This window comes from Lissotriton vulgaris, chromosome 7 (genome assembly GCF_964263255.1).
Source record: "Lissotriton vulgaris chromosome 7, aLisVul1.2, whole genome shotgun sequence".
NCBI lineage: Eukaryota > Metazoa > Chordata > Amphibia > Caudata > Salamandridae > Lissotriton > Lissotriton vulgaris.
Window position 1 is genome coordinate 461695313 of NC_141695.1, and position 27577 is coordinate 461722889.

The window sequence follows — 27577 nt, forward strand, 5'->3', positions numbered from 1 at the left end:
GGAGCCCGATTTAATCCTGAGTAAAAGATCCAGAGAATTGGATTCCAATAAAGGAGGAAACTCCGATAGAATGGGGCTAGAATCATGAGTCTAATCATTACTAATAAACAGTTTCATAAATTTACTTCGAAAGGTGATAGGAGAATATCACAGGCAAGAGTGCTTTATTAAGAAAAGAAAAGATAAGAGTATAGTTAGACGGACACCCACATATATATTTACCTAGGACAGAATGAGGACTAACCCTGGCCACGAGTCAGTTTGGGAATGGACGGGGACAAGGACCCTCAAAGATTCGGATTGCCAGTAGGCGAGCAGGTACAGCTCAGGACAGTCAGGACAGGATACCCCTCAGGTTTTGGGTCAGGACTGGGCTCATCAAAGGGCACGACCAACACCTGCAGCTTCGGATGCAACGCCTGCGTTACCCCCTCTCTGCACGGAATCCGCCATTAACCCCGATTGGGTTTTCGAATTTCCCAGCAAAGTGCTTCGCCAGCACTTAAGACTATTTCCACACCTTGGAGTTTGTGGAAAATACGGACAGAGTGCTCCGCAGCGCTCTGTATCAATCACCTATAGAGTTCGTAGGGTCAGTGACAGGTCAGCAACTCGGACAAGTCGGACAATTTTTCTAAGCTAAACTAGACTAGTTATACTGTTTTGGGACCCCCAGACCACCCACAATTGTTGCAAGTGACAAGGTCCCAGCTTATGATTGGTCAGGAGAGGTGGTTAGGTCATAGTCACCTCCTAAATTCTATGTTCCCATAATTAATATTCATTTTTCAGTATCCACCCCTTACATTCCAGTTCCCAGGGTATGAGAAAGGTGTAAAACAATAGAACACACATAAGACTTATACATTTGTATCACTTTAGGTACAGCCGAATTCTCTTCCCAGTGCATGGAAGATGTTCTCAGGCGCATCTCAGCTTCAGGAGCCAGCTGGCTTGGGTTTGCTTCTGCGCGGTTCGGCTTTTCCCTCATCACGTGACAGGGTTGTGGGAGGACTCAAAGATGGTGTCGCTCCCCACTCCCAGGCCCCAAATACGCGGTACATGAAAAGTAAGCGAAAACAAATTAGAAACAGAGAAAAATTGAATACACTGTCTACCATGAATAAGCTTCACTGCACCCCTTACTGTATAATATCTATAGCATTTAGGGTTAATGCGGAAAAGACAGATATGCAAAAGCGGCATGAGCTAGCAGAGAGCATGGTTACAGTCAAGCGGCCATATTTAGCGACAATGCGCATGAGCAACAATATCCCTCCAAATTGCGAGTGCGTCACATCACGTGGGTATGACTGACGCATGCGCAGACTGGATTTCTGCAAAGCGGCCATTCAGTAGTGCAAACATCGTTACAATTAATAAACATAGATGCGAGCTTCTCTCGGGCACCCGCGTGTACTGGAAAAGGTGAAAATTAAGACGGACAGGATTGGTTAATGCTTATTAAAGGTTAGACGAGGTTCATGAATGTGAGCAAGTCGCTTTACGTGCGAATCCTTGCTCCATCAATCCCCTCTTTGATGATATTTACTATCATCACTATAAATGGAAACAGATGCCAACCTCATTCTTGCATATCATTCATCTCTATCTCCACAAACTTGTTGTTGAGCTTTCTTCCTGCATCCTTATTAGGGTGAGAGCTTTTAGCTCTTTTGTAAATTTCACTCTTCAATTCTTCTAATTCTAGCTCATCAACATTTCTTTTCACTCCTCTTTTGTTCACTTTATATCTCTTTCTGCATTTTTGACATTTGCAGCAGATAAATATAATCAGTACAACCACACCTATTCCAGCTATTGGCATCAGTATTTTCCATAGAAGATTTTTTCCCAAGTTAGAAAACCAAGTACCTACAGAGGAGAGACCATCAGTCAGTTTCGTCCAGGCACTATCAACCTCCAATGGTTTGAGTTCTTTTTCCAAACTAGTTATGTTTCTTACATATTTCTTTATTTCAATGCTTTTATCAGGAATGTAAGTGCAACAATGTTCCGCCTTCAACATTCGGCAGACTCCGCCCTCTTTTGCCAATAAGGTGTCAAGAGCAAGGCGATTCTGTAAAACCATTGATCTGATCGCAACCATTTCAGTATTGACCAGCAGGAATCCAGCAGCAGTGTCAGTTGATAACCGATCCACTACTGTAGACAATTTGCAAATACGGTGGGTATTCAGAACTACCCCCATTCCAGGTATCAGTGCACTAAATATATCACCTATAATTTCTCCTACACTCTCACGTTTACTACGCACTAAGCCATTAGTATCTTCATTGCTTCCAGCAGCGTCGTTCACATGGTATATTTTCAGGAAAACAATGCCAAAGTAGCAGCTTCCATACCAGTGATCGGGCAGTTTGAAATAAGCCTTGTTTCCACATATATAATAAATTCTGGGAAACACAGGTTCTGACCCATTTTTGAAACCCCAACCTCCAATTACCTTGTAATTATGTTCACACTCGCTGGAACCGATGAATACATTGTTATAATAACTAGTCTTTTCTCTATGGAGACAGAGTTTCCCTTTCCGTTCAAAATCCAGCAACAATGCAGGACTAGCTTCGCCTTCAGAGGTGCTTTCCATATTCTCTGCCCATCTAGGGATTCTATCCTTCTCGTCAGTGGCCTTTTTCTGAAACTTTTCTCTCCTCCGTTCTGCCATTTTCAAAAACATCTTTTCCTGCTCCTGTAGGGAACAGGTCAAATTATTTTCTCTAGCTTCATTTAAGTCTATGTCACCTATAGTCAGGAAATATTCTCCCATATAACGGGTTACCTCGCTTCTAATATGTACAATGTTTAGATTTCCTCGAACAGGAAGTTCTGAAAAGATTACGTCAGTGTTTGAGTAGTAGTACTGTAGAGTGCTTCTATAGAATAAGCTTGCTAATATACTACAGGAAATTCCGTAGGTCAGGGGTAAATGGTGATATGTCACGCTTTCAGCTACTGAAGTAGGTAGCTTCATACATAAGTAACAATCTTCTATTTCCATAGCTTCTACATAGTGCACTAAAAGATTAGCGAAGACATTTAACTGAGTTCTATTTTTCATTTTGTGAAAATGTAGTCCACCCTCATCTGATGCTTCTAAGTCGGTTCGTTTTTGTGTCAGTACAGCAGTGTTGTCACGTCTTTCTACACTTCGTGGTGTTTCTTCAGTCTGTACAGTTTCTGTGTCTAGAGTCTCTGGGTTAGTGGGATACAAGTTAGGGTCTTTACTTATCATAAAAGGTATAAAACCTGTTAGTCCTATCCATATTATTATCAGTACGGCTATACTACAAAAACAGATTTTACAGCATGTTTTACAACAGCTAAATTTGGATCTTCCATTTACACTTGAATCAGACATATTTGCTTACAGGTGGTTTTCCAACCCCTCTTTGTTTCTTTTTACCAAAGGTTCTCTTAGATTTTCTCAAGGAGGGTCTTCGTCAGTACTCCGATCAGTAATGGACTCTTCGTCACTATTGCCGCTGTGGTTCGGCTCATCAATTTCTTCCAATACCAAGTAAGTCCATTCAGGGCTCCGATACAGTTTGTTTTGTTTCTTTACTCGTGAGCTTCGTCGGCTAGACTGGACTCGGGCTTCTTTTCTTTCACTGGCAGCCCTTTTTCGATCTTCTAGTTTTTCTTCAACTGTTTTGATTCTCAGTCTCAGTCTTTTTATGTATCGGGGTTCATTCTTTTTCTTGAGCCTTTTAGTGGTCGAGGACACTTGTCCTTCCTCGTGAACTCTCTTGTTTTCGCTTCGTTGTGGCACTCTTGTTTCGGCAGTGTCTATTTCCCTTCCTGTCTGACTAGTCCCAGGTCTTTCATAAGTTTCTTCTGCCTGGTCTCTAAGCTGGCCTTGTTCAGGTTTACTTTGTACTTGATCTTTATTTTCAGGTGATCTGGATTCTGCTTCCTGAACACGTTTGTCTATTTCTATCTGTTCCTGTTCATGCACTTCGATCCCTTGATTTTCTTCCGCATGAACTTCAGCTTTAACCACTATCTGTCCCTTTTCAGTTTCAGAAGTTTCAGGAGGAGTGTCGATAACTTGGTCTGTCCCTACTTGGCCTATTTCCTGATCAGGTTTGTTGTGAGTTTCGATGACCTGACCTTCGTCCTCTAATTCTGTCTCACCTTCACTATCCCACTCACTATCTAGGTAAGAATATTTTTGTGTTCTTATTGGGTCAAGAACTTGGTCGTCGGCAGAGAACCACTCAACGTCCTGACTTGAGCTCGGTAGTTCGATGTCAGCGAGATCTGGACTCTCTTCTGGAGTCTCCTCAGCCGCGCTACCTTCAGCTTCAGTCGCGTTTTCTCCTGTCACTGGCTTCGTATGGCTGGCATGGATCCACTTCGGCACACCCGCACACTTCACAGCAGTTGTGGTTACAAGGATCACTTGCCTCAGCTTTCCCCACTTTGGTCCAAGACAACTCTTCCGGGTGTGTTTCTTTAACACCACCCAATCACCAGGTCTCAAGTTATGTGCTGGAGATGTAGGCCATTCGACAGCAGTCTCTCCAATCTGGTGAGAGATAGAACGCACTTGGTCACCCAGCTGCCTGCAGTATTCTAGCACCAAATCATCAGAAATACTTAGCAGTTTGTGTCCAGGTACCCATGCCTGTCGCATTACTCTTCCCATTAGCACCTCATGGGGACTTAGGCCTGTTTTCAGGTTTGGAATACTTCTCAAACTCATCAGCACAAGGGGCAAAGCTTCTATTCAGTTCATTTTGGTGGAATCACACACTTTTGCCAGTCTGGACTTGATGGTGCCATTCACTTGTTCAACTATTCCAGAAGCCTCTGGATGATATGCACAGTGCAACCTTTGCTTCATTTTAAATGCTGTACAGAGTTCTTTGAGGATTTCGTTAGAAAAATGCCCACCTTGGTCTGTTTCGATTGTTTCTGGAATTTCAAATCTAGGTATCAATTCTCTAAGTAATAGTTTGGCTACAGTTATGGCATCATTTTTCTTTGCTGGGTAGGCCTCCACCCATCTAGAAAATAGGCAAAATATGACCAGGACGTATCTGTACCCTTTGCACATGGGCAATTGGATAAAGTCCGCCTGCATCCTGATAAAGGGACCTTCTGCCTTCCCAATCGTACTTTGCTCCACTACTGTCTTCTTTCCTGCGTTGAATTGCTGACACACTAAGCACCTCTGGTAAAGCTTTTCCGCAGTGCCCCTGAACTTTGTGTTACAGAATACCTTGTCAAACTTACGGCACATTGCATCTCTCCCAATGTGTGTGTCCTCATGTATTATTCTAGCCATTGGGGCTACCAAACTGTCTGGTAATACAGGCACACCTGTTTTGTAAATCATGACACCATCCTCATCTCTCGGTGTACATTCATCCTTCTCCCACCTGTCTTTCTCCTTTTGGTCTGTTGCCTGTTGTATGTCTTTCAATTCCCCCCAGGTAGACACACCTTCAAACATCATAAGTTGGCAGCTGTTTCCACCTCCCCACAATTTGATTTTTAGGGACATTTTGTATCGGGAACAGTACTGGGCAATTTGGTCAGCGTATCGGTTTCCGGCTGTCACATCATCATTTCCAGACTTGTGAGCGGCACACTTGACCACAGCCAATTCTTGGGGTAATTGGATCGCTTCCAGTAGGCTCTGTACCACCTTTCCATTTCTGATAGGGGTACCTGAGGAAGTCATGAATTCTCTTTGTAACCCTAGTTGGCCGAAGTCATGAACAACCCCATAACAGTACTGACTGTCAGTATAAACAGTTATCCTTTTGCCTTTTCCCAGTTTACAAGCTCTTGTCAATGCGATCAATTCTGCTACTTGGGCAGATTTTACATCGCACAGGTAAGATGCCTCCAAAATGGTCTCCAACGTAACTACAGCATAGGCAGCACCCAGACCTCCATCCTCATGTCTTAAACATGAGCCATCTACAAACACCATTAGATCTTCGTCAAGTAAGGCTATTTCTTTGATATCAGGATGTGGCTTGGTGCTGAATTCAGTTAGGTCCATGCAATTATGCTCAACCTCATCTTCTTCAATATCTAGGGGAATGGGCAGCAGTGTTGCGGGGTTCAATATATTACACCTGGAGATGATTACATTCTCAGCACCTATAAGAATTCTTTCATACTTAGTCAGCCGACTATGGGTGAGGTACTGGGTCTTGGTTCGGGTCAGTAAGATCACAACAGAATGAGGAACATATACAGTGACAGGATGTCCCATAACAATGTTCTTGCTCTGTTCTAGACTTACACACGTAGCAGCTACTGCCTTCAGGCATCCGGGTAATCCAGCAGCCACTGGATCCAGAGTGGCCGAAAAGTAGGCCCTTGGACGCCTATTCAGTCCATGTTCCTGTGTTAGGACTAAGAGTGCACAATTGTCTCTCGTATCACAGAACAGTTCAAAGTTCTTGGAATAGTCAGGCATTCCCAAGGCAGGGGCGGAGCACAGGCAATTTCGCAATTTTACCCAGGCGTTCATGCTTTCATCATCCCAACTAACGGGATCTTCCACCCCCTTCTTGATCATTTTTATCAAGGGTTTGGCTAGGGCTGCGAATCCTACAATCCATTGCCTGCAGTACCCTACAACTCCTAGGAACATTCTTACTTCTTTCTGGGTTCTGGGTAGATCCATTGCTCGAATTATTTTGATCCTCTCTGTAGTAACTTTCCGGATCCCTTTTTCAATTTGGTGCCCCAGATATTTCACGGAATTTTTACAGAACTGTAATTTGTCTGGCGACACTTTATGTCCTCCCTTGCCTAGGTGATTTAATAGGGCAATAGTATCAATGACACAGTCGGTTTGGCTTTTGGACGCCACCAGAAGGTCATCTATGTACTGTACCAAAACAGACTCCTTTGGCAGTACTAGAGATTCAAGGCATTTCTTTAGGATCTGGTTGAAAATCGAAGGACTTTCAGTGTACCCCTGGGGGACACGATTCCAGACATAGACATGGCTGTCGAATTCAAAACTAAAAAGGAACTTGCTTTCGGGATGCAATGGGATGGAAAAGAATGCGTGACACAAGTCAATGACAGTGAACCATTCCGCATTCCAAGGAATCTGATACAGTATCACCGCGGGGTTGGGCACAATGGGACAGCAAGGTACAACAATTTGGTTTACCTTGCGCAGATCCTGCACTACCCGGTACTTTCCGCTAGGCCTTTTGATTCCAGTTATGGGCGAATTACAGGGACTGCTCATTACTTCCTGTATGATGTTTGCTTCAAGCAACCTGTTTATTTCAATCGCGACTCCAGCTTTTACTTCTGCACTCATTTTGTACTGTCTGGTTCTGGGGTAAACAGCATTTGTTTTTATTGCTATTTTTACTGGGTCTACATTTGCCATTAAGCCTACATCTTTCCCAGTGAAATCCCACACTTCAGGTACCACCTTTAGCTGTAGTTCTTCAGGTAAGTCTTTAATGGACAGGAGTTTAATTTCGGTGTCTGATTTTAATAACATCAATTTGTACAGGCTATCTTCATCTGGGGTCTGAATTTCGACGCCATTTGGTGTGCAAAAGATGGTACAGTTCATTTTGCACAACAAATCTCTTCCTAGCAGGTTCACAGGACTGGAGTCACAGACCACAAATCTGTGCATTTCCTTGAAATTTCCAATTGAAATCTCCATGGGTTCAGTTACTGGAGTACTGATTATTTGATTTGAAACACCCACTACTTGGATGGCTTCTCCCGAGAGGGGTAGGTTAGGAACATCCACTGTTCTCACAGTAGAACGGGTAGCACCAGTGTCCAACAGGAAGGTGACGTCTTTACCTTCAACCTTTCCTTCAATGTATGGTCCTGTCTGGTCTACCGGTAAGGAGGCGCCAAGTACGCACTCCTCGTCCTCCCCCCTCAGGCCCCGTCTGTATTGATCATCACAAAGGAATGAATTGTTTAACAAAAACTGTGAAGCTGCTGCACTCCTTTCATTCTCTCCTTCCCACACCTCGGCTCTTTCATTCTGCTGAGCCTGATTCTTATAATTTTGTCTAGGAGCGCGAGGCAACGGAGGTTGCTTTACCTGTGGTTGGTTCTTCCGTGTCCCCTCTTTCTGCACCTGTGGATTTAAACCATTTACGGGGGCATTACCAGCCAGCAAATGTGGACACTCGTCTCTCCAATGCCCTATCTGACCGCACCCATGGCAGGGGAACTTTTTCATAGCCTCTTCCCGACTCATTTTTACCCGGGGTTTTCCTCCTCCCCCAGCAGTGGGACTTTTCTTGCTGTTCCGCCAATTTCACTTGTGCCCACATAACCTTTTCTTTGAGGGCTTTCTTTTTGTTCTCTATCTCATCTTCGCAATACTTGGCATATTTCAGGACATCATCTATGGGCTTACCTTGCCAACTGATTTTATTATCTCGAATCCACTGTGATATCTCAGGTCTTAATCCTAACACGAATCGGTAACTGAAATGGGTCATATCTTTCATGTCCACGTTATCGATTCCACTGTAAGTTTTGAATACCTGCAGTAATCTTTCATAAAAGGAGTGGACAGTTTCATCGCGCTCTTGGGTAGTTCTGTCTATTTGGGTCCAATCAGTTTCCTTTGCGGGCACCTTTTTCTTTAGGTATTGTATGACTTGATCATACTTCCTCATTACTTCAGGTGAGGGAGCTCCGGTTTTGGCGTCTCTTTCATATTCATCATTGGGCCAATTAATTTCAATTTTGCATTCGGTCCACAAATCTACAGGTACCACAATGTCGAAAAACCCATCCAGGTCTTTCAGAAGACATTTCTGAACTTTTATGAAACGTTCAACCTGCCTGTACCAGTCGACTGGTTTCTCCCGCAATTTTGGGAAGTCATTTGTGAATGACACAATGTCTTGTCGGGACCAAGGGACGTGGACATATTTCCCCCCAGGTACCTCTCTCATGGGACACAATTTTTCTGTGGGACCTACTTCTTTGAGTACGTATTCTGAAGTCTGGGGTTTAGCCCTACTATCTTCCTTTTTCTTTGCCCACCGGGTTTTCCATTTCTCCACGTCTCCCCATTTCTGCAGGATTTTCAATAATTCCTTTATCTGGGTTTGTTTTCCTGACACATTCATATTTTCTAAGTCCTTGTCGGAAAAGTCTGCCCTGTAGGGTTTCAGAAGGACTTTGGAACGACTAACATCTATTCCCATGTCGGTGGCAGTGTCCATTAACCTCTCATGGAGCAACCTAGTGTTCCTGGTAAGGTTTTTGCTGATAAACAATAACTCGTCTTCACTAAAGGAGTTTAACCTGTCCAATCCTACATTACCGGCCATTAGTTCCTCTATTTCTATCCTTAGTTTATAGATTTCTAAGGGTTTCGGTTGGGGAGTGTCCTTTTCTAACTCTTTGGTCCATCTATCCAATTCTTCTGGAGAAACTACGGTGGCACTCCTGACCCCTGAAGTGGTTTCAATCAGGACCTCTTTTGTCCTAGCCTGATGTCTTGCCCTTGGTACACTGGTTCCAGGTTCCCTTATAGGCAGATCCATTAAGGAGATCACAGATTCACATTCACTTTCTTGATCATCGACTATGAGCGGCTCTTTTCTTGGGGGAGGAATACTAGGGGTTGGTATAATTGGGGTTATAACAGGAGTTCTTGGGCTTGTCAGTCTATCCCCATAAAGAGGTATAGCAGGACCAATAGTCACTGGGATAGTCAGAGAATCCGGACTGGGATTTATCTGGGCTATGGTCTGAATTAAATCAATTCGCTGCTTGTTCAGGGCTTCCCTTTCTCGCTCACGCAAAACCCTTTCCGAAGAATTGTCATGCATCACTTGGGGTACCAATGTAGGGTAAATATTCGGGGCAGTTGGAATGACCAAACTTGGTCGGTCTTCCCGAAAAAGGGCGATAATTGGGAATCGCGGTACTAGGCCTGCAAAACCCATCTCCTTCACTGGCTTTACTTTCAGTGCCAGTTACGTCTGTCTCACTGGCCCTTCGATACCTGGGATATTTAGAGAACGTGTTCGGTGGACTCATGGGCTCTGACTCTGCGACATAGGGAGGTGGATTTTTCATCAACAAATCTTCTAGGTGTTCATCTTCTGAGTCCCCCACAGTCATTAAGTGGCGGGTTTTCTCCGTACATTTTCCTTTCTCTTGTTCGAGTACCCCCATCATTGGAAACAACCCCTCAACCATCATATTCTGTCTCCACTGTTTCATTTTCTGCTCTTTGGTTTCTTTTTGGACCTTTGGATACCACTTACTCACTCCCTTATCCATTCGGGGACGGTCTCGTTCTAGAGCTTCAATTTCCCACTCCTCTAACGCTTCATATTGAGTTAATCTAGGTCGGGGATGTAATTCATTCATTCGGGTTCTTAAGTTAAACAGGATTCTACCATTAAAGGTACCATCAATGGGAAATGCTAAGACTCCATCGTCTTCCGTGTACCTTACCCAGTTCTCCAACCATACACAGGTATGATACCCTTTATCAAACATCATGAAGGAGGCGGGAGTATTTGGAGGTGGAATGATCACACCCTCCCTGGTTCGTATGGGCTTGTCTTTCTTGAAATAATTTGTAATCTTTTCGGCAAATGACAATTTTCTCTTTCCTCCGTACATATTGTAAGGTCTACCTCTCAGCATCTGCTCCTTATAAAAACCTAGGTTCTGAGGATTAGGCAAGAATTCAGGATACCACATACACCTTTCCAGACTAGCTTCTAACTCGGCTTGATTAATTTTGTTTACCTTTGTGCTTCCAATGCAAGCGCAACTTTTATTTCGCGACAACCAATCAACACAGTGATTACAAAAACCCTTGTCGAATGGGTGCGCGGCCTTTCGCGAGACGCGGTCTCACGCTCCGGCACTCACCCCTCCCTTACAATTTCGGCTTCACTACACGCCCGCTGTCTTGACCAATACCAGCGCGACACGGAGTGACGTCAAAGCAGCCTTCCGACTGACTCCTTCCTTCACAAGGTAACGGTAACTTTGAATTTTTCTCAAAGTGCAAGTGCTAAACTTAGTTAACAACACGTAACGTTCGCCGCTGTGTCTGAGTGTTCTAAAAAGAGAGAAAGTTTTTCTTTCGCTACAAGTAAACCACTTCTGTCTACTTTTCATTCACTCCGGATAGACTTCTCTGTCTAACCTCCCACACGCGCAATATAGAACCTGCTACTTCTCTGACTTATCCACTTCTTTCCGGGATATATACTAAGTCAGGCTTTCACCAGCGGACTACCTTGCTTACCATCCAAGCTCCAAAGACCCTATTAATCCTTCCGTATGTGACCCTTACTAGGTGATATCACAATGGAAGTTTTATACAAAGGACTGGTAGCTATCAATTATTCAAGTACTAAAGATCCTAATTAGTGCTTCCGGTCCTTCCTAACCATGCACTAATAACTCACAACAAGCGACCTCAACAGCTAACCGGATTCTGCTCACCGTTAGCTATAGACTTCCCCGGGGATTCGGACTACACTAAACGCTCACAGACAATTTTGTTAATATTACATATAACACTTACAGCAGCAATGCAAAATCATTTACATATATATATATAAAAAAAACATTTGAACCTTTGCGCAATATTTGAAACAATGCAATCAATATAAAAATTCTTAGCAGCACATTTTTATTTTCACGGTTTATTTATTTAACTATCTTGTCTACCTCTCTTAACTAGTCCTAACCATAACTCTGCTACCAGAAAATGACTGATAGAGCGCGCAGTTCACCCGGGTCACTAGCTTACCAATTTCCACGCACTGGGCCCTGGCGTGCATACGAATGACTGTGTTTGCGTGAACCGGGTGATTTTCCACACGCTACTATGAGTAATTCGGGGGGTGACTCTCTCACCACTTACTATTCATGTACCTGACTTACCACAGGCACATTCCTCCTGATGGACCAGGAGCTAGCAGTGGACAGGTAGCAAGATTCCTAAAAAGAGTAAAATACCTTATACATACAGTATATTTGATAACACTAAGTGATACGTAATGACCACAGACACCTGATGGGTTTTTAGAGTTTTATATAGAGTAAGTTTAGAATGAATATGCCATAATTATAAGGCAAATACAAATCAGAACATCAATAAGCAAAATCAAAGCCAACATGTAGCTATGGATTAGGGCAAGCACCATAGAGTACTAAGGAACATTACAGGGTATGAGCATTTGGGAACAAGCTATTCAATACGAATTTAAGCTAAGTGAGACGGACCTAATATGTGTACTAATATTCTTTAAACTAATTCCTAAACCGTATGCTATTCTTACTAAGATCACAGCAACCATACTAAAGGGAAGGGATAATGGAACACGCTAAAATATGCAATCAGGTGTAATAATCCTAAAGGTAGGGGGAAAAATGGAACATTACTAATAAACAGTTTCATAAAGTTACTTCGAAAGGTGATAGGAGAATATCACAGGCAAGCGTGCTTTATTAAGAAAAGAAAAGTTAAGAGTATAGTTAGACGGACACCCACATATATATTTACCTAGGACAGAATGAGGACTAACCCTGGCCACGGGTCAGTTTGGGAATGGACGGGGACAAGGACCCTCAAAGATTCAGATTGCCAGTAGGCGAGCAGGTACAGCTCAGGACAGTCAGGACAGGATACCCCTCAGGTTTTGGGTCAGGACTGGGCTCATCAAAGGGCACAACCAACACCTGCAGCTTCGGATGCAACGCCTGCGTTACCCCCTCTCTGCACGGAATCCGCCAGTAACCCCGATTGGGTTTTCGAATTTCCCAGCAAAGTGCTTCGCCAGCACTTAAGACTATTTCCACCCCTTGGAGTTTGTGGAAAATACGGACAGAGTGCTCCGCAGCGCTCTGTATCAATCACCTATAGAGTTCGTAGGGTCAGTGACAGGTCAGCTACTCGGACAAGTCGGACAATTTTTCAAAGCTAAACTAGACTAGTTATACTGTTTTGGGACCCCCCGACCACCCACAATTGTTGCAAGTGACAAGGTCCCAACTTATGATTGGTCAGGAGAGGTGGTTAGGTCATAGTCACCTCCTAAATTCTATGTTCCCATAATTAATATTCATTTTTCAGTATCCACCCCTTACATTCCAGTTCCCAGGGTATGAGAAAGGTGTAAAACAATAGAACACACATAAGACTTATACATTTGTATCACTTTAGGTACAGCCGAATTCTCTTCCCAGATCATGGAAGATGTTCTCAGGCGCATCTCAGCTTCAGGAGCCAGCTGGCTTGGGTTTGCTTCTGCGCGGTTCGGCTTTTCCCTCATCACGTGACAGGGTTGTGGGAGGACTCCAAGATGGTGTCGCTCCCCACTCCCAGGCCCCAAATACGCGGTACATGAAAAGTAAGCGAAAACAAATTAGAAACACAGAAAAATTGAATACACTGTCTACCATGAATAAGCTTCACTGCACCCCTTACTGTATAATATCTATAGCATTTAGGGTTAATGCGGAAAAGACAGATATGCAAAAGCCGCATGAGCTAGCAGAGAGCATGGTTACAGTGAAGCGGCCATATTTAGCGACAATGCGCATGAGCAACAATATCCCTCCAAATTGCGAGAGCGTCACATCACATGGGTATGACCGACGCATGCGCAGACTGGATTTCTGCGAAGCGGCCATTCAGTAGTGCAAGCATCATTACAATTAATAAACATAGATGCGAGCTTCTCTCGGGCACCCGCGTGTACTGGAAAAGGTGAAAATTAAGACGGACAGGATTGGTTAATGCTTATTAAAGGTTAGACGAGGTTCATGAATGTGAGCAAGTCGCTTTACGTGCGAATCCTTGCTCCATCATTAGTACTGGGTGGCGTTCTCCTGCAGGCACTCCCGGGGAGATTCAGAGCAAGCACCCTGCTCCATCTGCCACGGAAGGCGCTCTCAAAGGTGAATTTGGGATGGCGAGTGTCATGCTTGCCCATTGCAATTACGGGAATGATGAACAGTGCAGGCAGCACAGGCAGTCCTGTATTACAGTTGCAGCAGCTCCATGAGTTTCCATACTACACCTGCCTCACCCCAGATGTTCCATCCTTCAGGAGGTACGAGGAAGCCCGGGACACAAAGCCTACAGTGGATGTAGGTAGGCACAGAATTGCAAAGTCATCCTGTGCCCTGAGCACCCCCCAACTCTTTGCTGACTGATACTGGTGGTAACTGATTTTGACTGACCCTGGGCTCTGCCTAACCAGTCCCAGGGCCAGTGCTAAGCTGAAAGGAACAAATTAGAATACAGTTAAAACACCTAACTTACACTTGGGTACACTATAATATGGTGGGGTACTGAAACTACCTAGAATTTCCCCGGGGCATGGCAGTTGAGACGCCAGCAGCTTTTTCTGCACTTGCATGTGTGCACTGCTGAAGCCTGAGGCCAGTTTCAAAACAGCCCTGGGTGCCAGGACTGCTTTTAAAAAGAAGATTGTGCCCAAACTCGACTCTGGTGGTAGGGGCACCTACAAATGTAATATTGGAATATTAGGGACCCCCAGGGTCTCCCCTAGGTAACCCTTATAAAATTAGTTTTTATATGCTTGGGTAAAGTGACATTTCACATTTCCCTCTCCACATTGTGGTAAAGCACTGTTCAAATTCAACTTTGATGCTAGGAGGACGGTAAAAGGAGAATCTGAAATATTTCTACCGATTCAGAACCCTTAAAGTCTCCCCAAGTTGCACATGGGGTGGGGTTTCTGTAGATAGAAGGCAAGTACTAAAGTATCAAATATGTTTTTGTAAGTCCTGGTGCTAGAAAAATGTCCCAAGTCATATTTTCCATTGCAAGTCCCTTGTTACATAGGCTATCATGGTAGGAAGTTATTGCTTAATAACTATTGATAGGAGGGGACTAAACTGGCCATTCAAAGACTTCCCAAAATGGTAGTAGTAAATCCAACGATATCATATTTTTGAATTTCTCCTACAGTGTACATACAAGAAGTTATAAGACTTTCTAGTTTGTAAGTCCAAATTCAGCCTTCCAGTGGTCTGCCCTGATTGATCAGAGTTAAGTGGATTAGCCAGGCTATCTTGAAGAGGTGATAAAGAGCCCCTCTGGTTACCAGCTCTGCTGGAAGGGCAGTGTGTTGTTCAATAGGAATGCCAGGGAGGGGTTGTAAACCATGGTCTTCAAAGGCAGAGGGATAGTCACAGTGTCAGTTTCCACTTTACACTTTTGACCCCCACCAGACTCAGGATTAGGGAAGGTATGTGCAGATGGTAGGGGGAGAGTCTATGGAAAGAAGCCATCCTAGGGTGTGTGTTTAGCCAGCTCTTACCTCCTTTCTGGAAAATCAGCCATTATGGATTTGCAAGATTTGATGCACTCTGGAACAAAATAATGCCACACTCTACAGGATGTGGTCACAACTATGAGGAGTTACCCTGCTCCCATTGGTCAGAAGTGACCTCCTGCTTGACCCAGAGAACTTGGAATTAGCATCTGAGAGGGGCAGAGCCCTCCAGATCTGCTGCTTGAAACTTACTGAAGCAAGAAGTGCCCTGCTGAGAAGTTTTGCTGTGCAAAGATTTCTATGGCCTGACCTCTGAAGGCTGCACCAACTGAAACTGCAGTCCTGTGGGTAACCTTGCTGCAAAAGGACTAAAGAGTGGATTACAGCAAGCTACAGGTTAACAGAGCTCACCTGGACATCCCCACAAAGAATTCCCAGCCTGGAGTACCAGTGGATTTGTAAGGGTTTTGTTCAAGTGGATTGCGGAATTGAAGTTTCACACTTTCAGGGACCCTCTTGGAGATTCCAGAACTTTGGATTGTGTGTTGGATACTTTGGGACCCGCAAGCAGAACTTCAGGTAGGATTTCTAACTGGACCCCGCCTGCTGGAGAAGGCCGCAAAACAAATTTGGTGAGATTCTTTAGAGCAATTTCTTAGGGGCACATGCATCAATATTGCTTTTTGCGATTCCTTAATTGCGAAAAATAAGGAATCGCAATTAAGGAATCGCAAAAATGCAATGCATCAAGAAATCGCAAAAAAAATTGCGATTTCTTAATATTCCTTAATTGCGAATCGCAAATTGCGAGTCGCAATTAAGGAATTTATTTATTTAATTTCTTGTATAGCGCAAGAATCGACCCCGGTCGGGGTATCTCCGCACTTTGCTGGCCAGGATGGTGAAAGATGGGCTTTGCAGATGGGCTAGAGTTATGGTAGCTAAACTAGGGCCAGTTATTCCTCTAGGAACAAGTTGTTTTTAAGCATTTTCCTAAAGGATAGATGATTGGAGATTTGTCTGAGACTGAAGGGCAGGTTATTCCACAGGGTCGGCCCCACAAGGGAGAAAGCTCGGCCACCTTGTCTGGTCTTTTTAATGAGAGGGGATTTTAGTAGCAGTTGGTTGCTAGAACGCAGAGATCGATCTGGTTTATAAAGTTGTAACTTTTGGGTCAAATAATTGGGGCCATTTCCAAATAGGCACTTATGGACGGTACAACAGATTTTAAATTTGACACGTTGCCGTATTGGGAGCCAATGGAGTTCTCTCAGTAGAGGCTTGAAAGGGGTTCTTGTGGGGGCGTTCAGAATCAGTCTTGCCGCTGTATTCTGGACCACCTATAGCCGATTTATGGCATCCTCGTTAGCTAATATCAGGAGCCCATTACAATAGTCTAATCGACTTATCACTAGGGCCTGTACCAAGGTCTTTCTATAAGTATCCGGTAAGAGAGGGAAGACTCGCCTCAGCAGGCCAATGGTGCGGAAGCACGTTCCAGCGATCACATTTGCGTGCTCCTTTAGAGTTAGATTTTGGTCTAACTTCACACCCAGATTTTTTAGTCAATTTTGGGGAGGGCACTGGTCCTAAGTCCAGAGGCCACCAGTCGGGGGACCAGAGTATAGTAACTTTCCCAAAGAGCATCACCTCCGTCTTCCCGACATTGCATTGGAGGCAGTTGGAAGCCATCCAATTAGAAACAGCCCTCATACCTTCAGCAAAATTTTCCCTAACATTAGAGTTAAGGGAGTGGAAAGGGTAGAGAAGTTGGGTGTCATCGGCGTAGGACACCGGTGTGAATCCATACTTCCTCACAATTTCAGCAAGGGGGGCCACGTACACATTGAATAATGTGGGGCTTAGGCATGAGCCCTGTGGCACCCCCTTTCTTGAGCGTCCTTGAGATGGAACGATAGGGGCCCAGGCTGACAGATTGTGAGCGCCCGGAGAGGAAGCTCTCCAACCAAGAAAGGGCCTGACCTCCCCATTCATTCCTATGGGCCTATAGGCCCATAGGAATGAATGGGAAGACATTCTCAATTTGCGATTTGCGATTAGCAATTAGCGAATTGCAAATTGAGAATGCGATTTCAAGGGTGCAGGGGTGTCCAAAGGACACCCTGTTGCACCCCTGAAATCAATCTGTCCACATATGTTCTGCAGACACATGCCCTAAGGGCATGTGTGTGCACAACATGAAACTTGAAACTTTGAAAAAAATGCACAAAGCGCATTTTTCAAAGTTTTCGCAAATTACCATGAGGTTTCAAAAAAAAAAAAAAAAAAAAAAAAAAGGAGTTGGCAGCTTCAATGGTGGTACAGCGCGTAGAAGCAAGAGCACAGTCCCCGGGGCCACAGCGGAAATATGGGCCTGCCGTGGTGCGGCTTAATGGTGAGATAGAGCAGTGTCCAAGGAGCGGTAACAGTGGGAGCCGTGTAATGAAGCAGCTGCAGCGTTCAGCGAGGACACCGGGAGGCAGTCAAGCTAGAAGGCTCCAAGGGTGAGGCAGCGTGGTGCTGCAACAGCGCGTCGGCCTAGGCATCTGTCCAGCCCTCGGCACCGGCCAGCAGGAGCAGTTCCACAGGGGTCGCCGCGATGGGAGAGGGCCACCCACCTTGCGTGAAGTCCGTGATGGCGGCCTCCAGTAGCCGCCGGCCGTACGCTGACTCCTCACTCAGCCGCACTGGTCACCGGCAAATACAGCAGCGGAACCCTCCAGTACCGGCACTCCCGGGGACGAGCAGGCAGGGGGAAGAAAAAAAAAAAAGCTCCCAGTTGGCTCAGGTGACGAGAGCCCGGGTGGGCGCCGCTCGAGAGTAGCAAGCCTCGGGGGCGGGCCGGGCCTACCGCCGCATGGCAAGCCCCAGCCTCTCGTAGCGTCCGGTAGCCGGCCTCCGCAGTCTGTGGTCACCAGGGCGCCGTCGGTCCGATTTCAACAGACGAAAGCTCCGTCCCTGACGTGAGCAGCAGGTCAGGTTCCCGGTCAAGTGCGGGGGATAGCAATCCGCTTCAGGCGGCAGGGTTATTGGTGATGTAGAGCACCTGTGGTAAAGGATTATAAGAGGATGAATGGCCAAGGTGCGGGAGCTGCTACGCTAGGCAGCCATTCCGCGTGTGCGCCCTCTAGCGCCCCCCCGAGAATTCGCAAATATTTGCAAATTCTCAAATTGCGAGGGCCTTCACCCTTCATGCATTCCAAAAGCAGATTTTGCGATCGCAAACGGCCGATTTTTGCGATTCGCACCGTTTGCAATCGCAAAATCCTTTGATGCATGTGCCTGTAGATGTGTCCCTGTCAGAGAAAACGAAATGACTATTGGTTTCCAAGCCTAGAAAGTAACTAATCTTTAAAAATTAATATCTCTGATTCCCTACAGTGGATTTTTTTCGTTTCGGTGTCATTTAAAAGATAAAATATTACCTATTTCTAGAAATTGGTGTTGGATTTTTATTTTGTGTTTTGTTTAAAATATTTATTGAAATGGTGTTTTTAAATGCTTTACATACCTGTCTTTGAAGTTAAGCATGTCTGCTCGCAGCCACGTTACCAAGGGTTGAGCATAGCAATACTTTTCTAAGACCTATGCTGGGTCCTACCATGTGTTAGTGGCCTTATTGCCAATGGCAGACAAACATTTGCCCCTACCAATGACCCACTTTCCAAACACAGGACCAAAAGTACCGCAATGACATACTGCAGCGGACCCCAGGTACCTGTAGGATATGGGTTGCATTTATGAAGGCATCCAGGCGCTACAGGAGGTGGCCGGCACTTGACTCCAAGGCGGAGAGATCTTCAGGCTTATGCAGCGCAGCCCCAGCAAGCACAGGCAAGGCCCAATGGCACCACTAGACGGCGATGCGCAGCAGCCACAGATAGCAGTGTCAGCACGCATTCCTCAAGGTATTTAGTCCTTTGTATGACAGCCCACCGGCAGAGGCCCACCACTCTTGGCATTAGCTTCTCTCCGGGGGTTGGCGGGGGCACAAGCAGGTTCAGGGATCCTGGTAGGCCCGATGAGGCAGCAGAGGGCCTGGTGTCACCCACAGAGGGGCATAAATTACTGAAGTTCCCCCATCTTGCAAACCACTGGATGGGGCACAGGCCCGCCAAACCAGTGGCCCAGGCTAGCGCTGTCTCGGACCGGTAATTTTGCTGCAGTGCTCCAATGCTCGGAGGGTAACGGGCAGGCCTGGCTTTATTTGGGTGGGCAAATAGTGCATTTGGGTGGGCCACTGTGGCAGTCGTGGCCGGCATGACTCACAGGGGGAAAGAGAGGGGGTTCATGCGGGGTGGTGGGTTAAATTTATTTATTTATTTATTTAAGTGTATCTTGATATAGCGTACAGCTACCCCAACGGGGTGTCCCGACGCTTCTGAGTAACTTCATGCTGCATGAGATGGTTGATAAAAAGAACAGAATCAGCAAAACAGATAGGTTTTTAAGGCTCTCCGGAAGGGTTGTTCATCCTTGATTAGCCGAATGGCATTGGGTAATTTATTCTAGATGGCCGCTATCAGTACTGGGAAAGATTTCCCACCAGAGCGGGTTTTCCTGAATCTGGGTACGGAAAGAAAGTTTTTACCAGAAGAACGAAGGGTCCTGGAGTTGTTATAGGGAATAAGGCACGTAGAGAGATAAGCAGAACCCTTGCCTCGCAAGGCTCGATGAGCCAAGACCAGAGCTTTAAATTCTGCCCTCTTATGAACTGGTAGCCAGTGAAGGTCGCGACGATGAGGGGTTATGTGCTCACGCAGAGGGATGCCGCGAACCAGTCGCACCGCGGCATTCTGGACCGTCTGAAGGCGGTGGCAGAGTCCCACAGACAGACCAGTGTACAGGCCATTGGCGTAATCAAGGTGTGAAGTGATTAACGCCTGTACCACTGTCTTCCTGGTGTTACTGGGCAGAAAATGAATAAACTTCTTTATCATACGAATTTTTGCTAAACAGGCCATGGAAACTGTGTGAACTTGATGGTTAAAAGAGAGGTTGGAATCCCATATGACTCCTAGATTTTTCACTGAGTCCTTGGGGATGGGAGGTACGCTTAGATCCAGAGGCCACCAGATGTTAGAGTCCAATGGGGATGGCTGATGGAAGAAAAGGACCTCCGTCTTTCCAGCATTCAACCTCAAGAAGTTATTATCCATCCACTGGGCGATGGTTCGTAAACAGTTTTTTAAGGGGTCAAAAGTGGTGGGAGTGATGCTGTTAAACGAAAACAAAAGCTGGATATCATCAGCATAAGAAGTGACTTTTATACCCGTTTGAGCAATGATGTCAAAAAGTGGGGAAAAATATATATTGAATAAAAGCGGGCTCAGGGAGGATCCCTGAGGGACTCCTCACCGGAGCGGACGGCTTTCAGAGGTAAAAGGGGGAGTGAACACCGCCTGGGTACGGTTGGACAGGAAGGAAGATATCCACCCTAACGCTGTACCCTGAATGCCCTTAGAGTTCAGGCGTTCAAGGAGAAGGGGGTGGGAAACGGTGTCGAATGCTGCTGACAGGTCAAGCAGCACCAACACCGCTCTAGACCCCCATCCAAGCTCCATCTTACAGCATCAGACATCTCAATGAGTGCAGATTCAGTACTGTAACCAGACCTAAAACCATGCTGAGAGTCATGGAACGCGCCTGAAGTTTCAAGAAAGGTCGCTAGCTGTTGTTGAGCGAGTCTTTCTAGTACTTTAGCAGGGGCAGGTAATAGGGAAATCGGTCTGTAATTGGCGGGGTCACTGGGGTCAGCGGTAGACTTCTTTATTATGGGAACCAATCGAGCTTGTTTCCAGGTATCTGGAAAGAGTCCCAGCTTAAACGAGTCATTCCAAATCCCATTCAGAAGAGGGTTAAGAACGGGGGCTAATGATCTGTACTGTTTAGCGGGCCAAGGGTCTAGGGGGGAGCCAGAATTAGTCTTAGAGAGTTCCCCAAGAGATTGTTCCAATGAGATCTCTGCGAACTCAGAAAACAGGGACTCTGAAGCCGCAGGAGAGGAGGGGGAGGAACATTTTATTACTTGAATGTTACTGGGGAAGGAATCAAAAATTGTAGCTATTTTATTCTCGAAGAAAGTAGAGAGGTTGTCACAGAGAGTCTGCGATACCACTGGAGGACGTTTAAGGGCTAGGGGATCCGTAAAAGACCTTACTGTCTCAAAGATTTCCCTAGATGACCCTTGAGAACGGTTTATTTTGTCTTCTAGAAATTTCCTTTTATGTTCAATGATCTTCCTTCTATAATTTTTCAAAGCGGCTTCATAGTGGCTTTTGCGGTCAGGGGAAAAGGTGGTTCTCCAGCGTCTCTCTAGACGTTTACATTCTGATTTGAGCATTCTGAGGTCATTCGAATACCATGGGCCCGAAGGAGCCGAGCGGTAGGTTTTAATAGGTCTAACTGGGGCAATGAGGTCAATTACCGAAGTAATCTGGTCATTGAGATTAATCAAGCGAGTATCAAGATCTAAGTTTGTGTCTGGAACAACGATCAGTGAAAGCCCAGGAGTTAGACTTTCCGGGAAAATCTTGCTCCAATTCCTACCTAATTGTTTAGCCGGACGAATATGTCGATTAGTGGGGTGGCAGGGGACTGTGAAAGGAATAAGCAAATGGTCTGACCATACTATAGGGACTAGGTCAAGGACCTCCAAGCCCGTCAAGTTGGTACAGATCAGGTCAAGAGTGTGACCCGCTTTATGGGTGGAACTGCTGATAAGTTGTTTCAAACCCCCATCAGTCAGTGTGGATACAAAGTTGGTAGAGGCGGTATCCTCAAAATTATCAACATGGAGATTAAAATCTCCAAGAAGAGTAAAATTGGCGTATCGTAGTGAAGCTTGTAAAATGAGATCTAGAAAAGCTGGAAGGTAGGCTGGTTTGGAGTTAGGAGGTCGATAAGCCAAAAGACCAGAAAAGGTAAAATTGGGGGTAATGTTAATACAAAAAGGAAGAGCTTCAATGCGCTCTGATTGAACAAATGGAAAGGATGAGACGGTCCAGTGGGATCTGTATATGATGGCCACTCCACCCCCGGGGTGAGAGCTTTGTCTGTTGGCACACAGTATACTATAGCCTGTAGGGATCGCTAAATGTATAGCGGGGTTGGTATCGTCTGTTAGCCATGTCTCGGTGAGAAACAGAAGATCCCAATTATCCTCTTCCAGGGTATGGAATACGTCCAGAGAGTGTTTAACTAAAGACCGACAGTTTAACAGGCCAGCTTTTAAGTGTGGCAGAGATGGATTATTTTTCTGCAGGAACAGACAGTTATTCTTTCCATCACCCGATTGGTGGCAGACACAATTAGTTAAGGGAAAAGGGGGTTTGATAGAAGCACAAGAATTAGATGGTAATATACAGTGCAAGGGCCGCAGGGACTTAAGCATGGCGCTATCATAGGTTAGGGGAAAGGGAAGACCTAGTGTAGCACTACCTGTATCCACAGTCGCATCCTGGTCGCGGACGGGCGCAGACGGGCAGGACTCTGGCACGACTCCGGCGCAGGACCGGCGCGTCCGCTGATCGCATCCGCTGCGCGGAAGCAAATTTTAAATTTAATAATAATAATTTTAAAAAAATGTTGCTTACCTTTCCACCGGCCGGGTCTCACTTCTTCTTGGCTCCTGCCCTCCTGACTCCGGCAGGAACAGGATGCAGGCAGTCAGGCTCCCACCCCAAAGCCAATCACAATGCTGCAAGCAGTGGTGTGATTGGTCGGGACGCCACCCAGCCAAGGGCTTATGTGGAGGCCATGCTCTCCATGCAGGCTGCATTGCAGCCAATACAGCCAGTGCAGCCTGCATGGAGAAGGGCAGAGTGGGCATGACTAGTTTGGGCGGCCCCAGAGGGCTGACCAAACAGTATTTGTACACTCATGACCTGACTGCTAATTAAATAAACAAAAAACAGAAAGGGCATGACAGGGCCGGCTTTAGCACTAGTGCGAATGTCTTGTTTGGCGCCCCACCAATGACCTCTTTCTCCATAGATACCATTACTACCAACCTCCAACAGTGCCCTTCATCTCTCGGAAGCCCCTCTCTCATATGGATTTCATTTGTTGTGTAGCGCTACTCATATCAGTGTAGGGTGTCACAGTACTTTACATCACACACACATTATACAGAGATAATGAATCATACAAGTTGGTAAATCAGTCTATAGGGAATGCCACATAAGCCAATGAAGATTATAAGGTGTAGGACTCACGTCATCCATACTTGTGGGCAGCATATTTTAAGAGGGTGTAGTCTGGAGAAGCACAAACTCAGGATTTAAAGCACACCCCAGTGGTTAGTGGGTTGGCTTTACTAATAAAAATGTATATCTGCCCATGCTAACTCTTATTAGCAACATTAGAATAATGACAGACTGAGGAAGTTCTAACTATATCGCAGCACAAAAAAAATGTGAAGCTCTAACTAAACCATTCAGGTTTGTATGCAGCTCTTTGATGACAGTTCATAGGTCACTGTCCTATGTAAGGATTGTAACTTCTGAACTGCAAGTAACACAAGAATCACTGTGACAAAGACAGTAACCCACTGAGCTATCCACATAAAATACAGTTTATCTGCATTTCAAAACTACCAACAAAGGATTGCTTTCCAGCAGGATCATTAATCACCAGTTATCTGAACATTTTTATTGTTGCCTTTCTTCCATGGCCATGATAATGATAAAAACGATGTGTGCCTTACTGGGCCTATGCAGGTTTTAAAAACAAAAACAAATAGCCACACATTTTCTTTCCTACTTGGTACATAGAACTCTGCCTCACAGTCCGGTCTGATAAGCGGCTGCAGGGGTCACGATAGGTGAATTGGGATAAACAAACTTCTTTTCTCCAGCACAGAATAGAAAAGGAAATATCCAGGCAACCAGTGTATGTGGTGGCCCCCCTTCAATCAATCAATCAATCAGGAGTTTGGTAAAGCGCAACGTCTCAAGGCGCTAGGGGTGGGGGGTGGGGGGTGCAGGCTCCATTCCATCAAGGAGGGGGTCTGTCGAAGTGCCAGGTTTTGAGGTTTCTTGCGAAGATGGGGAGCGATGTTGTCTGTCTGAGGTGGAGCGGAAGGGCGTTCCTTGCTTGGCCGCGAGGAAGGAGAAGGAGCGGCCTCCCGATCTGGTCTTTCTGGTGCGGGGGACCTCGGCGTAGGAGAGCTGGGCTGATCGTAGGGTCCTTTGAGGTGCATGGAATTTGAGACGGCTGTTCAGGTATGCTGGTCCGGTGCCGTGGAGGGCCTTGTGTGCGTGGGTGAGCATCTTAAAGGTGATTCTTGCCTCGACAGGGAGCCAGTGGAGTGTGTGCAGGTGCTGGGAGATGTGGCAGTGTTTTGGCAGGTTGAGGACCAGTCTTGCCGCGGCGTTCTGGATGTTCTGTAGCTTGCGGATGAGGTTTTTGTTTATTCCGGCGTAGAGTGCGTTGCCGTAGTCGAGTCTGCTCGTGACCAGGGCGTGAGTGACTGTCTTTCGGTGTTCGAGGGGGATCCATTTGAAGGTCTTACGAAGGAGGCGGAGGGTGTGGAAGCAGGAAGATGAGACAGAGTTGATCTGGCGGTCCATTTTGAGCTCGGAGTCCAGGATGATTTCCAGGTTGCGTGCGTGGTCTGTGGGGGTTGGCGGGTTTGCGAGGGCGGTGGGACACCAGGTGTCGCTCCAGACATTGGGGCTTGGGCCCATGATGAGTACTTCTGTTTTGTTGGTGTTTAGTTGTAGGTAGCTGTTTTTCATCCATTTGGCGACGGCTTCCATGCCTTCTCGAAAGTTGCGTCTGGCGGTGTTGGCCTCGTTGGATAGGGAGAGGATGAGCTGGGTGTCGTCTGCGTATGACACGATGTTGAGTCCGTAGGTTCTGACGATGGGGGCAAGTGGAGCCATGTAGACGTTGAAGAGCGTCGGGCTGAGGGAGGAGCCCTGGGGGACTCCGCAGGTGGTAGGTGTGGGGTCTGAGAGGAAAGGGGGGAGTCTGACCCGTTGCGTCCTGCCGGAGAGGAAGGAGCAGATCCAGTCGAGGGCCTTGTCCTGGATTCCTGCGTCGTAGAGTCTGCGTATTATGGTGCGGTGGGAGACTGTGTCGAACGCCGCTGATAGGTCCAGGAGGATGAGGGCTACTGTTTCTCCTTTGTCCAGTAGGGTGCGGATGTCGTCTGTTGCAGCGAGGATGGCGGTTTCCGTACTGTGGTTTTTTCTGAAGCCGGATTGGGAGGAGTCGAGGATGTAGTGTTCTTCAATGAATGTGGCGAGTTGGCTGTTGATGGCTTTCTCGATGACTTTCGCTGGGAAAGGGAGCAGGGAGATGGGTCTGTAGTTTATGGGGTCGGTGGGGTCCTCTGAGGGTTTCTTCAGGAGAGGGCTGACCTTGCGTGTTTCCAGTCGTCGGGGAACGAGGCGGTCGCCAGGGAGCGGGTGCTGGTGTGGCAGAGCATGGGTGCGATGGTGTCAGCGGCTCTGTTGAAGATGTGGTGGGGGCAGGGGTCCATGGGGGCCCCTGAGTGGATAGACTTCATAGTGTTCAGTGTGTTCACTCCTTTGACTGATGTAATTTAAAAGCTGCACTGCGGTGGCACTAGAGCCTAGGAAACTCGCTGCCACGGGCATCTGCTGACAAAGCCTCTAAATTAAGTGCCACATCTCAAAGAGACAGGTAAGGCGGGGCTGGTTTCTGGTTAAATTCCGAGTTTAAGGTGGGAGGTTGGAAGAGCAGTGAGGATGCCTTGCCTAGCCTGCATGAATTGGAGTCGGGGCAGCCATCCACTGCGCGGAGGGAGCAGAACCTTGTTTTTTGCCCCATCACTTCCTGTTCCAAGGGGAGTGAAAACTCTGGCCCGCAGTAGCAGCATCTCCCGTGGTGAGGCCTCACTGTCATACCCTAAGGCCTGGGCGGGAGCTCCCACCACATGCTGTGACTGCTGGGTTTGGCCCATTGTCATTCTATTTGTGATCCTGATCCGAATTCAAGGGGCTGCGCAGAGGCTGCGGCAGCCCCTTGAATTCGGATCAGGAGAACCAGCCCGCTCACATCACTTGGCCTCAGGTACCAGCCGAATGCCCGCCTTGCCAATCTGACGCCCAAGGCTCATGTTTGGGTGGGCCATGCTCATGTTTGGGTGGGCCTGGCCCACCCGCTAAAACCGGGTAACGGGTGGTCGGGTACTCACGTTTGTGCTGTATAGATAACCCGCTGCTGCATGTGCAGTTCTGTCAAGCTGCAATTAAGAGTCCAATGTCCCAGAACGCTCCGGTGGGAGCCCACAGAGTAAAGGGCCGGCTGCATAGGCTCTACCCTGCACTCTGTGCCAACAGAGCAGCCTGGCGCCGCCGCCTGCACCCCCAGGCTATCTTCAGGGCTGGGCAACCCAGGTATGGGACACAGGCAATTATCCGTTTCTCGGGCGGTCCTCTTACCGCCCCCCATGGCAGACATAAATGTCAGTTGTTGCTGTTGCCCTGTGGCAAGGCCAAGCCCATCCTTCCGGGCCACTCACTGAGACGAGGGACGTCAATCACCTCACAGAAGCCAGGCAGCTCAAATTCGGCCCTTCAAGTATAGCAGGGCCCTTTGTTGTCACAGCGCCAGAAGGGTAGTCAAAAGCCCACTGTGTCGAGGATGTTTCAAGATTTGATTGTCCAGCCAGCAAAGCCTCTCTAGGTGAGCGTCCATCTTGCAGCCCAGCTGGGCTCTGCCCCCCTACCCCAGTCAAAGTTAATGCCATCTATAGAGATTTTTCAAAAACAACATTTGATTTTAAGAAATATGAAACGAGAACCGGACAGTGAAATTGGTCTTAAGTTTGGGCAATGGGTAGGTCATGTGATTAGATAGTGTAGAATGGGAATAATGGAACAGCAATTTTGAAACATTCAACTGTGTTCTAGATTGTGGTGGGTACTGATCTGTATTTCAGACATGCCAACTAGGCGGGAGAGTACCGATTTGAAGGCTAGTCTCCCGCCTCCTGATTCAAGCATCCAGAAACCCAATTCCACAGGATGCAGCAGCAATTACAGAATGACCTGCTTCGGGTGCTTAAAATATCTCAAATAACTTAAAAGGCCTCTGCCTGCTATGGTGTGCTCCTGACACAGGTTAAAGAAAGGTAAGGAAAGACACATTTAGTGAAAGTGAGAAATAGACTTGGGAAAAACGTGTTTTAAACTGTTTTTGCTTGAACACTTTGTAAAGCTACCAACATTAAAATGTTGATGCCAGTCTTCATTCACACACGCTTTAATCTCCCTCTCCAAGAATTAATGCTTTGGCCTTAATTCTTGGAGAGGGAG